The sequence below is a fragment of the Triticum dicoccoides genome, chromosome 3A, assembly GCF_002162155.2.
Source record: "Triticum dicoccoides isolate Atlit2015 ecotype Zavitan chromosome 3A, WEW_v2.0, whole genome shotgun sequence".
NCBI classification, from domain to species: domain Eukaryota; kingdom Viridiplantae; phylum Streptophyta; class Magnoliopsida; order Poales; family Poaceae; genus Triticum; species Triticum dicoccoides.
The window spans coordinates 616,785,409-616,798,293 of NC_041384.1; positions in this window are offsets into that span (position 1 = coordinate 616,785,409).

Genomic DNA, 12,885 nt, shown 5'->3' on the forward strand with positions numbered 1-12,885 from the left:
AACAAATGATTTGTAACAATGGAAGAGGGTCTAACCTTCTCTGCACATACCAGAAACTTCCTCCCAGTGTCCATAGAATCAAACGCAAGTAGCTTCACGCATGGATATTGATGGTGACAACGAGCAGATAGATCTTCAGCCACCCTGCTCCATTCGTTGCCACTGATGGTCTTAGGGAGCTACATGAGGAAGAAACTACTCAAATCGACCTCCGGGTAAAAATCCTTCATTCCAAGTCATAGCCCGAGAGAGAGAAGAGAGGCATTCCCGGGTGGTGAAGGAGTAGTCGCCGGAGAAGGAACCGCTGGAGATGTCTTTGAAGAAGACCATGGCGACCCCGGCGGTAGGATGCGAGACGGCGAGAGGGAGGAAGTGGCTATAGCTTAGCAAGGAAGGAAGGAAGGAAGGAAGGAAGGAAGGAGGAAACAGGGGAAATGTGACTTGTGGTCGGGGAGAAAAGGGGGTGGGGAAGGGGGGAAGGGGGCGGGGTATATATTTTGGCGGCAGGCCAAAATTGTGGAAATGTGAAGGGAAACTTTGTGCGCGGTGTCGCCGGGCCATTCACTTTGAACGATTGTGTGCATCGCAAACGATTCTTCTTCTTTACGCGCATGGGATGAGTTTGATAATTCAAATTTTGGTCCCAAGGCATGGGCACATTCACTTTGAACGCGCGCGGTGCCGCCGGACCATTCACTTTGAACGATTGTGTGCATCGCAAACGATTCTTCTGCTTTACGCGCATTCGAACAACATCTACATGCAACGCCTAACCAAAACGTTTTGAAAAATTATATATGTGTACTTGTGTGCGAGTTAATTCCATGTGCAGTAAATTAGAAGGAATTTTCAAATATATTGGTCTCACGACATGGACACATGCATACGTATGCATGGAGTGACATGACATTTTAATTCAAAAAATAGAAAAATGATGAGAAACACATGAAACCTTGGTTGATGTAATGTCATGCCACCAGATGATGTGGTAAAGAAATTGGCATGTTTGACGAATGTTTGGACACACACCCCTCACAAACCGGAGCAACTCGCTAGAAGGTTCGTGGTTCCGAGAGGGAACAATGCATGTTTGATGACGAATGGGACATAGCTTCCTCTTACGGCCTTCAAATTTTTTCATACATTTAACGTGCACTAATACAACTATCATGTGAAAATTTGGCAAATTTCAGGGGTCATTTGACCTTTCAAAGACATTTAAGTGATTTCCTAACCATTTAATGACCGTAATTCAAATTTGGACTACATCTACATGCAACGCTAACCATAATAGTTTGACAAATCATATTTTTGTGTACTTGTGTGCGAGTTAATTACATGTGCAGTAAATTCGAAGGAATTTTCAAACATATTGGTGTTAAGGCATGGGCACGTGCATGGTGTGCATGCCATGGCATTTTAATTCCAAAAAAATCAAAAATTGATCAGAAAAACATGAAACCTTGCTTGATTTAATGGCATGCCACCAAGATGATGTGGTAAAAAATTGGCCTATTTGACGAAAGTTTGGACACACACCCCTCACAAATCGGAGCAACTCACTAGAAGGTTCATGGTTCCGAGAGGGAACAATGCATGTTTGCTGACGGACGGGAGATAGCTTCCTCTTACGGCTTTCAAAATTTTTTCCTACGTTTAACGTGCACTAATACAACTGTCATATGAAAATTTGGAAAATTTCACGGGTCATTTGACCTTTTAAAGACATTTAAGTGATTTTCTAACCATTTAATGACCGTGATTCAAATTTGAACTACATCTGCATGCAACGCCTAACCTAAACGGTTTGAAAAATCATATTTTTGTGTACTTGTGTGCGAGTTAAAAAATCATCAGACGATGTCAATATCTGGTGTTCAAAAAAGAAAATGTAAAGATCTGGCAAGACAACCGGCCCCCACACGATTGACAGTCTATCTCGCGGCTCGAAGTTTGGTAGGTGAATGGCGGGGATCATTAATCAGACACGGTTCTGCATTGGAAACCGTCAGCTATTATGTTCACACATGGATTTTGGCTATTATGTTCACACATGGATTTTGGAGCGGGAATCGTGTGTAATTCAAACTACAGTACTCATAAATTCCGGCGACTGGCGTTTGTAATGTCCCCGTTGATCTATATTCCCACCACCAATAAATACTACCTTGCTCACGTCGTCCCGCCTGCATTCTCATCTACATCGTTCCCTCGCTCGCCATCTCTCTCTCTCTTTCTCTCTCTCAAATCTCTGCCATGGCGCCGCCGGTCTGCCCACGCGCCGACGAGGAGTCACCGCCCAATGAGGATGCTCACTCAATTAGCAGTGACGAGGACCCCTACGCGCCGCCTGACGAGGTTGCGTTGGACCCCCCAACTTTGGATTAGTTTTGGGGCTAGTACAATCTTTGTCAGTGGAAGTTGCTGCCGCCGGCTGAGAAAGCCAGGCAAGTGGCGTTCAAGAAGGAGATGGCGGAGGAGGAAGCCAGGTACCAGGCGGCCTGTGAAGCCCGTGATGGTGCCTGGAAAAAGGAGGCGGCGGAGCTTTGGGGGCGGGCGCGTCGTCGTGCCGAGGAGGTGTACGAAGACGGGTACTTCACGAGGAAGGTCATAGGTGCTGGGCGCCTCGTCGCTGCGTGGAGGTGGGCTGATAAGCTCCAGCGTGCCACCGACAAGGAGCTCCGATGGGCGCCCAACGAAATGGCAAGATCGGTCGCGCGCGTCCACCAGCAAGAGGCAGATCGGTATGTCAAGCACTGCGAGGCGGAGGAGTCGGAGTACTGCCTCCGCACTGGGAAGATGCCGCGCACCAGGGAGCTGATGGCGAGGGGCTACCGGAATACTGGCCCCAGGAGGGATTATTAGTTTTAGTATTGTTCATTTTCAATTTTATTCATTGTACCTAGTAGTTAAGTATCATCACGTATGTGCGATGATATTATATATATATATATATATATATATATATATTCTGTGATGATCTAATGAACAATTAATATATATATATATTGTGAATTTCATTTTCTATCTATTTTTGTATACTAATTTGAATCTAGCTGTTATCATCCACATATACAGAATGGAAAGCGTATACACACACATTGAAACAGAACATATAAGAATGGAAAAAGAGTACACACATTGAAATAGAGCAATAAACAGAGCAATACTATGATTGCTGTGAATACAAAGCTATCCACATCGAAACAACTTTTCAAAATAAAACGCGTCCATGAGACCATGACCGGTAGCCCTTGCCTAGGGTAGCTCTTGGCTCTGCCTGAACTCGTGCAGGCATTCGTCCAAGCGGCCGACACACTCGTGGTACATCTGGAGCGCAATCTCGAGCTCCAAGTTGGCTATTTCATCGGAGATCACCAGCTCGAGGATGCGACAGCCATGTTCCTCTACTGCGCCCAGGTGGGCACTTGGGGAAAGGAGGCGGTCGAGCCTACAGACCAGCGCGTTGGCATCCAGCGGGCCGCGGACAAGGCGAATGGTGGCACCCATGCGAACGGCGCGGCGGGCGTCCGGTGCAAGTACGGCGTGACCGACATCTGGTGCAAGTACGATGCTGGGGCCTCTGCCCACTCCTGGTGAGGAATGGGGTACTGACGGGACGTGTACCCAGCTGCGACTCCATGTCGACAGTAGGCAAGCGCCGATGGATCCGCTCTTGCTGTGCGACACGCCGCGCCTCTCGCTCTGCGGCGCTCCAAACGGTCTCGCCATGCGGTGAGCCATAGCCTATCGACGCGGACGCGCCTAGCTTGCTCTGCGGCACGCCATCGATCATGTTGTGCGGCGAGTTGCAGCCTGTCGGCGCTGACATGCCTATCTTGATCCGCGACGCTCAAGCGCCATGCGCAAAGGTCTGCTCAACCCTGGCGATGACACGCATCACAACGTTGTCCATCACGTCGTCGGGGAGCGCCTCGGCCTCGACGGGCCGTGGCGCCTGCTTGTTTTCCTCGTCGACGAGGTTGATGGCAGATGCGGTGCTTTGGAGGGTTGGCATGCTTGGAAAAGGTGGATGTGCTACAGGCTTCGCTTGTCGCCTCCGTGCGTCGCGCCCCCACTATGCGCAATATAGCAGGGTGGCGGGAAACATGTGAGGAAATGGCGGGAAACGGTGGCGTGTTCATAAAATGCCATCAATTAATGGAAACTTAGCATCGAGCTAGCACAAGAAGTAGATGATGATCAGATGAACATGGACCACACTAGGGATCCCGTCGGTGATGAATTCATCAATCCCAAACGGTTGAATACTAGCAAGTGTTTTCCCACAACAAACACGGCCTATTCCATCACAAATATGTCGGATGGATCAATTGTATGCCACGTATCCGGATGACCGCCCATCCCACAATGGCCAATAGATATTGTGTAGACAGAGCATATCACATATGTCTTAATAGAAGCAATCGTTTGCGTTATTATCGGTCTTCGCACACATTTCTGATTACAGACCTGTTTGCCACGTATCACACACATCTTGTTATATTGAACCGTTTATGTTCTCTTGCCTAATCACAAACAATTCATCCGAGTGAACCGCATGCTGTACATCGCACACACCTTGACCGGGCTGTCCATTTCTTTTGTGTTGCCTAATCACAAACAGTTCATCCGAGTGAACCGTATGCTGTACATCACACACACCTTCATCTGGTTGCCCGTTTCTTTTGTTCTCCTCATCGCAAACAGATAATTGAACTAAACCGTATGCCCTTCATCGCACACGCAACTAAAACCTGAACCGTGTTTGATGCATCCGTCATCGCAAACATTTTATACATTTTGACGGTTTTCCTACACCGTTTGCGATCATTGCATCGCACACAGTTTCTCGAAGGGTCTCTGATCGTAGTGTCGCGTTAGCAGCATCCTGCAGTAGTGTTACTACTTAGCCTTTCTATGAGAAGTTTTGTTCCCAAAATGGCAATGTACTCACACCAGCAGAAATATTTTAAATTTACAAGATAACACATTTCAAATATAGGGTTACATGCTCCCCTATAGAAAGTAAGAGGCGAGGTATGTGCTCTCTCTTGAAATAGAAGATGTAGAGTTTTGTCCGTTAGTGTGGACACATGTGGAAACTTCTCAATATCGAGCAATAAACTCAACTGAAAGAACATGTGGTGCCCCCATGTTTGATTTTGGTAATTGATGACAATCTCTATGGACTAATGATTGCCTTGAGTTATATTTGAAGGGTTTGTCCGTAGGCATTTCTTGAAGTCCACTTGTTGGTTTCTTAGGAGTTTATAAGTTGACCAAGGTGCTATCCAAGGAGTTATCCAAAGAATGGTCATGATACAAGGCTCATCAAGACTAAGTACAAAGAGTGATTCAAGTTGATCGACACACAAAGCGTAGAAGATGACAAGCGGGATCAAGTGATCCCATGGTATAGTAAGCATTATCAAGTATGCTTTGTGTACTAACCCATGGTCTACGTGAGAGTTGTATGTGGGGTTAGGTATGTTTCCATGGGCTTGTGTCAAGAGGAAGATCTCATACAACCCATGAAGGATGACATCAAGTGGTGATCGTCATCAAGATTGCGGTGTGCAACTTCAAGTGAAGCATCACGAAGAGATCTGCTACCTCTTGAGCATGCGTTGGTTTTCACTTGAAGAGGAAAGGGTGATGCAGCAAAGTAGCATAAGTATTTACCTCGGTTTTTGAGAACCAAGGTATCAATCCAGTAGGAGATAACACGCAAGTCACCTAATACCTGCACAAACAATCGAGAACCTCGCAACCAACGCGATAAAGGGGTTGTCAATCCCTTCACGGTCACTTACGAAACTGAGATCTGATAATGATAATAAGATAAATATTTTTGGTATTTTTTGTATAGATTGCAAAATAGTAAACGAGATGCGATGTAAATAAAAGAGATGCAATATAATAAGGAAGAGACCCGGGGGCCATAGGTTTCACTAGTGGCTTCTCTCATGATAGCAAGTATTATGGTGGGTGAACAAATTACTGCCGAGCAATTGATAGAAGAGCGCATAGTTATGAGAATATCTAGGCAATGATTATGAAATATAGGTATCATGTCCGTGTCAAGTAGACCGAAACGATTCTGCATCTACTACTGTTACTCTACACATCGACCGCTATCCAACATGCATCTAGAGTATTAAGTTCATAAGAATAGAGTAACACATTAGGCAAGATGACATGATGTAGAGGGATAAACTCAAGCAAGATGATATAAACCCCATCTTTTTATCCTTGATGGCAACAATACAATATGTGCCTTGCTGCCCCTACTGTCACTAGGAAAGGACACCGCAAGATTGAATCCAAAGCTAAGCACTTCTCCCATTGCAAGAAAGATCAATCTAGTAGGCCAAACTAAACCGATAATTCAAAGAGACTTGCAAAGATATCAAATCATGCATATAAGAATTCAGAGAAGAACCAAATATTGTTCATAGATAAACTTGATCATAAATCCATAATTCATAGGATCTCGGAAAACACACCGCAAAAGAAGATTACATCGAATAGATCTCCAAGAGCATCGAGGAGAACTTTGTATAGAGAACCAAAGAGAGAGAGAAGAAGCCATTTAGCTAATAACTATGGTCCCGAAGGTCTGTGGTAAACTACTCACACATCATCGGAGAGGCTATGGTGTTGATGTAGAAGCCCTCCATGATCGATTCCCCCTCCGGCAGATCGCCGAAAAAGGCCCCAGATGGGATCTCACGGGTACAGAAGGTTGCAGCAGTGGAAAAGTGGTTTCGTGGCTCCCCTGGATGTTTTTAGGGTATAAGAGTATATATAGGCGAAAGAAGTACGTTGATGGAGCTACGAGGGGCCCACGAGGGTGGGGGCGCACCTACCCCCCTAGGCGCGCCCTCCTGCCTCATGGCCGCCTCGTTGCATCTCTGACTTCCACTCCAAGTCTCCTGGATTGCGTTTGTTCCAAGAAAGATCTTCGCAAAGCTTTCATTCCGTTTGGATTCCGTTTGATATTCCTTTTCTGCGAAACACTGAAATAGACAAAAAACAGAAACTGGCACTAGGCCTCCAGTTAATAGGTTAGTCCCAAAAATAATATAAAAGATCATATTAACGCCCATTAAACATCCAAAACAGATAATATAATAGCATGGAACGATAAAAAATAATAGATACATTGGAGACGTATCAAGATCACATGCTTGATTCTTTCCGTCCATGGTGGTGACAATGGACTTGTGAAGATGTGTCGAAGAGTGGGTCTCCCATAGTGACTATGGGGGAACAATCTACTAGTCTTCATCAAGTCAACACAATCAAGAAAGGTGGTCCAACTTGAGGAAGTCAAGATCGTCATCATCTAGCTTAAGGGGACTATGTGCAAGACAAAGGTTTGCCCTTGATAGGTTGTTGGAAATATGCCCTAGAGGCAATAATAAGTTCGTTATTATCATATTTCCCTGTTCATGATAAACGTTTATTAACCATGCTAGAATTGTATTGATCGGAAACTCAGATACATGTGTGGATACATAGACAACATCGTGTCCCTAGTGAGCCTCTACTAGACTAGCTCGTTGATCAAAAGATGGTTAAGGTTTCCTAACCATAGACATATGTTGTCACTTGATAATAGGATCACATCATTAGGAGAATGATGTGATGGACAAGATCCATCCATTAGCATAGTATATGATCGTTCAGTTTTTGCTACTGCTTTCTTAATGTCAAATACATATTCCTTCGACCATGCGATCATGCAACTCCCGGATACCAGGACTTGGAGGGGCTGTTTCCCATGCCCCACCACCTATCTATAGAGGGGAGGGGGCACCCCAAGAGGAGACACCAAGCCCTTGGCGCCCCTCTCTCTCCCGTTACTCCGTAGTTCCACCGCCTCGTCCCGACGATGCTTAGCGAAGCATTGTCGGTGCTCCATGATACGTCCCCAACGTATCTATAATTTATGAAGTATTCATGTTGTTATATTATCATTCTTGGATGTTTTACAATCATTTTATAGCAACTTTATATCATTTGTTGGGACTAACCTATTGACCCAGTGCCCAATGCCAGTTGCTGTTTTTTGCTTGTTTTTTACATCACAGGAAATCAATATCAAACAGAGTCCAAACACCACGAAACTTTTAGTGGATGTTCTTGAGATGTCACGATCTTGATGTATCGCGGGCTTTGTTAATATAGTACGATCATATGGTGTTTTCCCCTCTCTATCTTGTGATGAATTGTTTTCCCTTTGAGATTTTGTTTTATCGGATTGAATACTTTTATGGATTTGAGAGAACTTGATATATGTCTTGCAAATGAATACTCATGGTGATAATGGGGTATCGTATTGATTCACTTGATGTATGTTTTGGCAGTTTTGGCACTCAATTCGCTGATTCCCGCGGTGACATTGGGGTAATCTATGCATAGGGGTTGATGCACGTTCTTGTCTTTGTTTCTCCGGTAGAAATCTTGGGGCACTCTTTGAGGTTCTTTGTGTTGGATTGAGTATTTTGAATCTGCAATTATTTGGTGTTATTTTAGTACGAACTCTTGGATAGATCGATCGAAAAGAATAGCTTCGAGGTGGTTTTGTGCCCTACAAACGATTTCTTCTTATGTTCTCCGCTAGATAGGAACTTTGGAGTGATTCTTCATCGCACTTTGAGGGATGGTTATATGATCCAATTATATTAGCATTGTTGACATATTGCACTAGCGAAAGTACGGACCCTAGGCCTCATTTTCTATTGGGGAACGTAGTAATTTCAAAAAAATTCCTACGCACACGCAAGATCATGGTGATGCATAGCAACGAGAGGGGAGAGTGTTGTCTACGTACCCTCATAAACCGACAGCAAAAGCGTTATGACAATGCAGTTGATGTAGTCATACGTCTTCATGGCCCGACCGATCAAGCACCGAAACTACGACACCTCCGAGTTCTAGCACACGTTCAGCTCGATGACGATCCCCGGACTCCGATCCAGCAAAGTGTCGGGGAAGAGTTCCGTCAGCACGACAGCATGGTGACGATCTTGATGTTCTACTGTCGCAGGGCTTCGCCTAAGCACCACTACAATATTATCGAGGACTATGGTGGAGGGGGGCACCGCACACGGCTAAGAGAACGATCTTGAAGATCAACTTATGTGTCTAGAGGTGCCCCCCTGCCCCCGTATATAAAGGAGCAAGGGGGGGTGCGGCCGGCCCTAGGAGGAGGCGCGCAGGAGGAGTCCCACTCCTACCGAGAGTAGGACTCCCCCCTTTCCCTAGTTGGATTAGGACTTGGGGGGAAGGAGGAGAGGGAAGAAAGGAAAGGGGGGCGCCGCCCCCCCTCCTTGTCCAATTCGGACTTGGGGGGAAGGGGCGCGCGGCAGCCCCTAGGCCTCCTCTCCTCTTCCTCCACTAGGCCCATTAAGGCCCATTAGGTTACCGGGGGGTTCCGGTAACCTCCCGGTACTCGGTAAAATGCCGATTTCACCCGGAACACTTCCGATGTCCAAACATAGGCTTCCAATATATCAATCTTTATGTCTCGACCATTTCGAGACTCCTCGTCATGTCCGTCATCACATCCGGGACTCTGAACAAACTTCGGTACATCAAAATATATAAACTCATAATGAAAAAGTCATCATAACGTTAAGCGTGCGGACCCTACGGGTTCGAGAACAATGTAGACATGACCGAGACACGTCTCCGGTCAATAACCAATAGCGGAACCTGGATGCTCATATTGGCTCCTACATATTCTACGAAGATCTTTATCGGTCAGACCGCATAACAACATACATTGTTCCCTTTGTCATCGGTATGTTACTTGCCCGAGATTCGATTGTCGGTATCTCAATACCTAGTTCAATCTCATTACCGGCAAGTCTCATTACTCGTTTTATAATACATCATCTCGCAACTAACTCATTAGTTGCAATGCTTGCAAGGCTTATGTGATGTGCATTACCAAGAGGGCCCAGAGATACCTCCCCGACAATCGGAGTGACAAATCCTAATCTCGAAATACGCCAACCCAACATGTACCTTTGGAGACACCTGTAGAGCTCCTTTATAATCACCCAGTTACGTTGTGACGTTTGGTAGCACACAAAGTGTTCCTCCGGCAAACGGGAGTTGCATAATCTCATAGTCATAGGAACATGTATAAGTCATGAAGAAAGCAATAGCAACATACTAAACAATCAGGTGCTAAGCTAATGGAATGGGTCATGTCAATCACATCATTCTCCTAATGATGTGATCCCGTTAATCAAATGACAACACATGTCTATGGTTAGGAAACATAACCATCTTTGATTAATGAGCTAGTCAAGTAGAGGCACACTAGTGACTTTAGTTTGTCTATGTATTCACACACGTATTATGTTTCCGGATAATACAATTCTAGCATGAATAATAAATATTTATCATGATATAAGGAAATAAATAATAACTTTATTATTGCCTCTAGGGCATATTTCCTTCATTTTCAAGCATTGCAATACTATTTTTTGCTCCGTTTTATCAATTGCTACCTTGTTGTTTTTATTTATTTAGATTATAAAAATATATTTCTACCATCAATATTACACTTTTATCACCATCTCTTCGCCGAACTAGTGCACCTATACAATTTGCCATTGTATTGGCTATGTTGGGGACACAAGAGATTTCTTGTATTTAATTGCAGGGTTGTCTGAGAGAGCCATATTCATCCCACACCTCCCACGGATTGATAACCCTTAGGTCATCCACTTGAGGGAAAATTGGTACTGACCTACAAAACTATGCACTTGGAGGCCCAATAAGAGTCTACAAGAATAAAGTTGCGTAGTAGACAACAAGCTCTTTTCTGGCGCCGTTGTCGGGGAGGTGAGTGCATTGTAGTGACCCGACCTCAGATGGTCAAGTCTCTGTGCTTCAGTGTCATCCCTGGATCGGTAATGCTGACACACACAGTACTCGAAGGATTTATAACAGAGTAGCAATCACACACTTATTACATCGAATGTCTCAAGAGAGAACTTATTACAATAATATGGCTTAAGGCCATCTAATACGATAACAACGGAAGGCTTGGAAGATAAAGTGAGTCCATCAACTCCAGCGGTAAAGCTGAGCTGCATGGCAATGACCTAACGAACCTTACTCCTCGTTTGAAAAGTCTGCAACATAATACCTTGCAGCCCGAAAACGGGTCAGCACATGGAATATGCTGGCAATGTAACACAGTAGAGCAAGAACAGAATAATACTATCACTACATGCATATTTGGCTGGTGGAAAGCTCTATGGTTACAATTTTGCGAAAAGCCAATTTTTCCCTACAACAAAGGAATAGATTTTATTTAACTATCATGGTAGTTGAAACATCATTGAGAAGGTTCCTCCAACTCAATCCCAATTAAAGTGATTAACAACCCAACAATATTAATTAAGAGTGATGAGATACATGTGATAATCCAAGTAGTAGATACTCAAGAATTTGTCCATAACCGGGGACACGGCTAACCATAATTAGTTTGTACACTCTGCAGAGGTTTGCGCACTTTTCCCCACAAGACTCGATCGCCTCCGTTTGATTTCTCGCACTACATGGTGTTTGAGAAACGGATGACCGAGACACAGTCTTTCAGAAACATTAACTCTCTACTCCCGACAGACCATACCAAACCTACATCCCACTACCTGCTGATCTGCCTCTTCAAGAGCTTCACGTAACTTACTCAACTATGCTAGAGCCCATAATAGCTTGTGGCTGCACACAGAAGTTTCTAGTATGAATCATCTCAGTTCCCTTTGAGCCTGGGTGGCGGCCCATAGGAAGATCACACGGGTACTCTGGGATTTCCAAAAAAATACAGGCAACACTGGGTACTCCAGGTGCCTCAATCCACCCAGATGTTTGATTAAGTTGCCACCTTAAGTTGAACCATTAATTAACAAGCTCACATCTGTCATGTATTTCACTCAAACCCAAACCACGTCTATGAGCATAGCATAGCATAGTATATAAAAGCAACGCGTAGAGTAACTCCCAAGGGTTTGAATGTAACAGGGCAATAGGTTCTACCTCATCGACTACTTCCCAACCCACAAGTTAATGACATCCTAATCATGCAATGTTTGAGGATTGGAACTAATGCATAAAAACTGGGTGATAAAAGGGATATGATCAAAGTGTTACTTGCCTTGCTGACGATCTGCGAAACCTAGGGACTCGTAGTAGCACGCTTCGCACTCCGGGTGTTCTATCGCAAGCAAACAATAGCATACATAAGTAACAAGCAACGATGCACAAGCAAAACTCAAACAAAAGAGGTTGACCAGAAGTTTCAACTTAAGAACTCCGGTTCGCAAAAAGAATCAAATCAAATGGAGCAACGAAACTCAAACGGCGAAAGAAAGAAGCTTCATTTACTAATCTGAAACTAGGTCAAATTTTACAGTAGAGAAAAATTGTTTGAGTTGGTTAAGAGGAAAGAGGGTTTCGAGACGAAACTCCAGGCGCTTGAATATCCTGATTCCGACTAACGAGCGAAAAGAAAAACAGAAACTAAGATCGGATCATAAATCATGATCAGAGAAAATCGCGGAATAAATCCGATAAAAGAAAACTAACGAACAGACTAACGAACGAGCGTTCATTGGCTGTTTCTAACGGACGAAGAACCGTTCATTAAAACGATCGTTCGGACGAACGTCCGCCAAATAGAAGAACCGAGAAAAACCGGCGAATCCTAAAAAAAGGATCTAGGGTTCTAAAAAAACCGGTCGGTCTTTATAAAAAACCCGGCGGCGGGGCGCGACGGCTACCTTCGGCGAGAGGTCCGGCGGGGTGGCGGCTTAGGGGGCGGCGGCGCGGACTGCGGCGGCAGGCGGCAGGCGG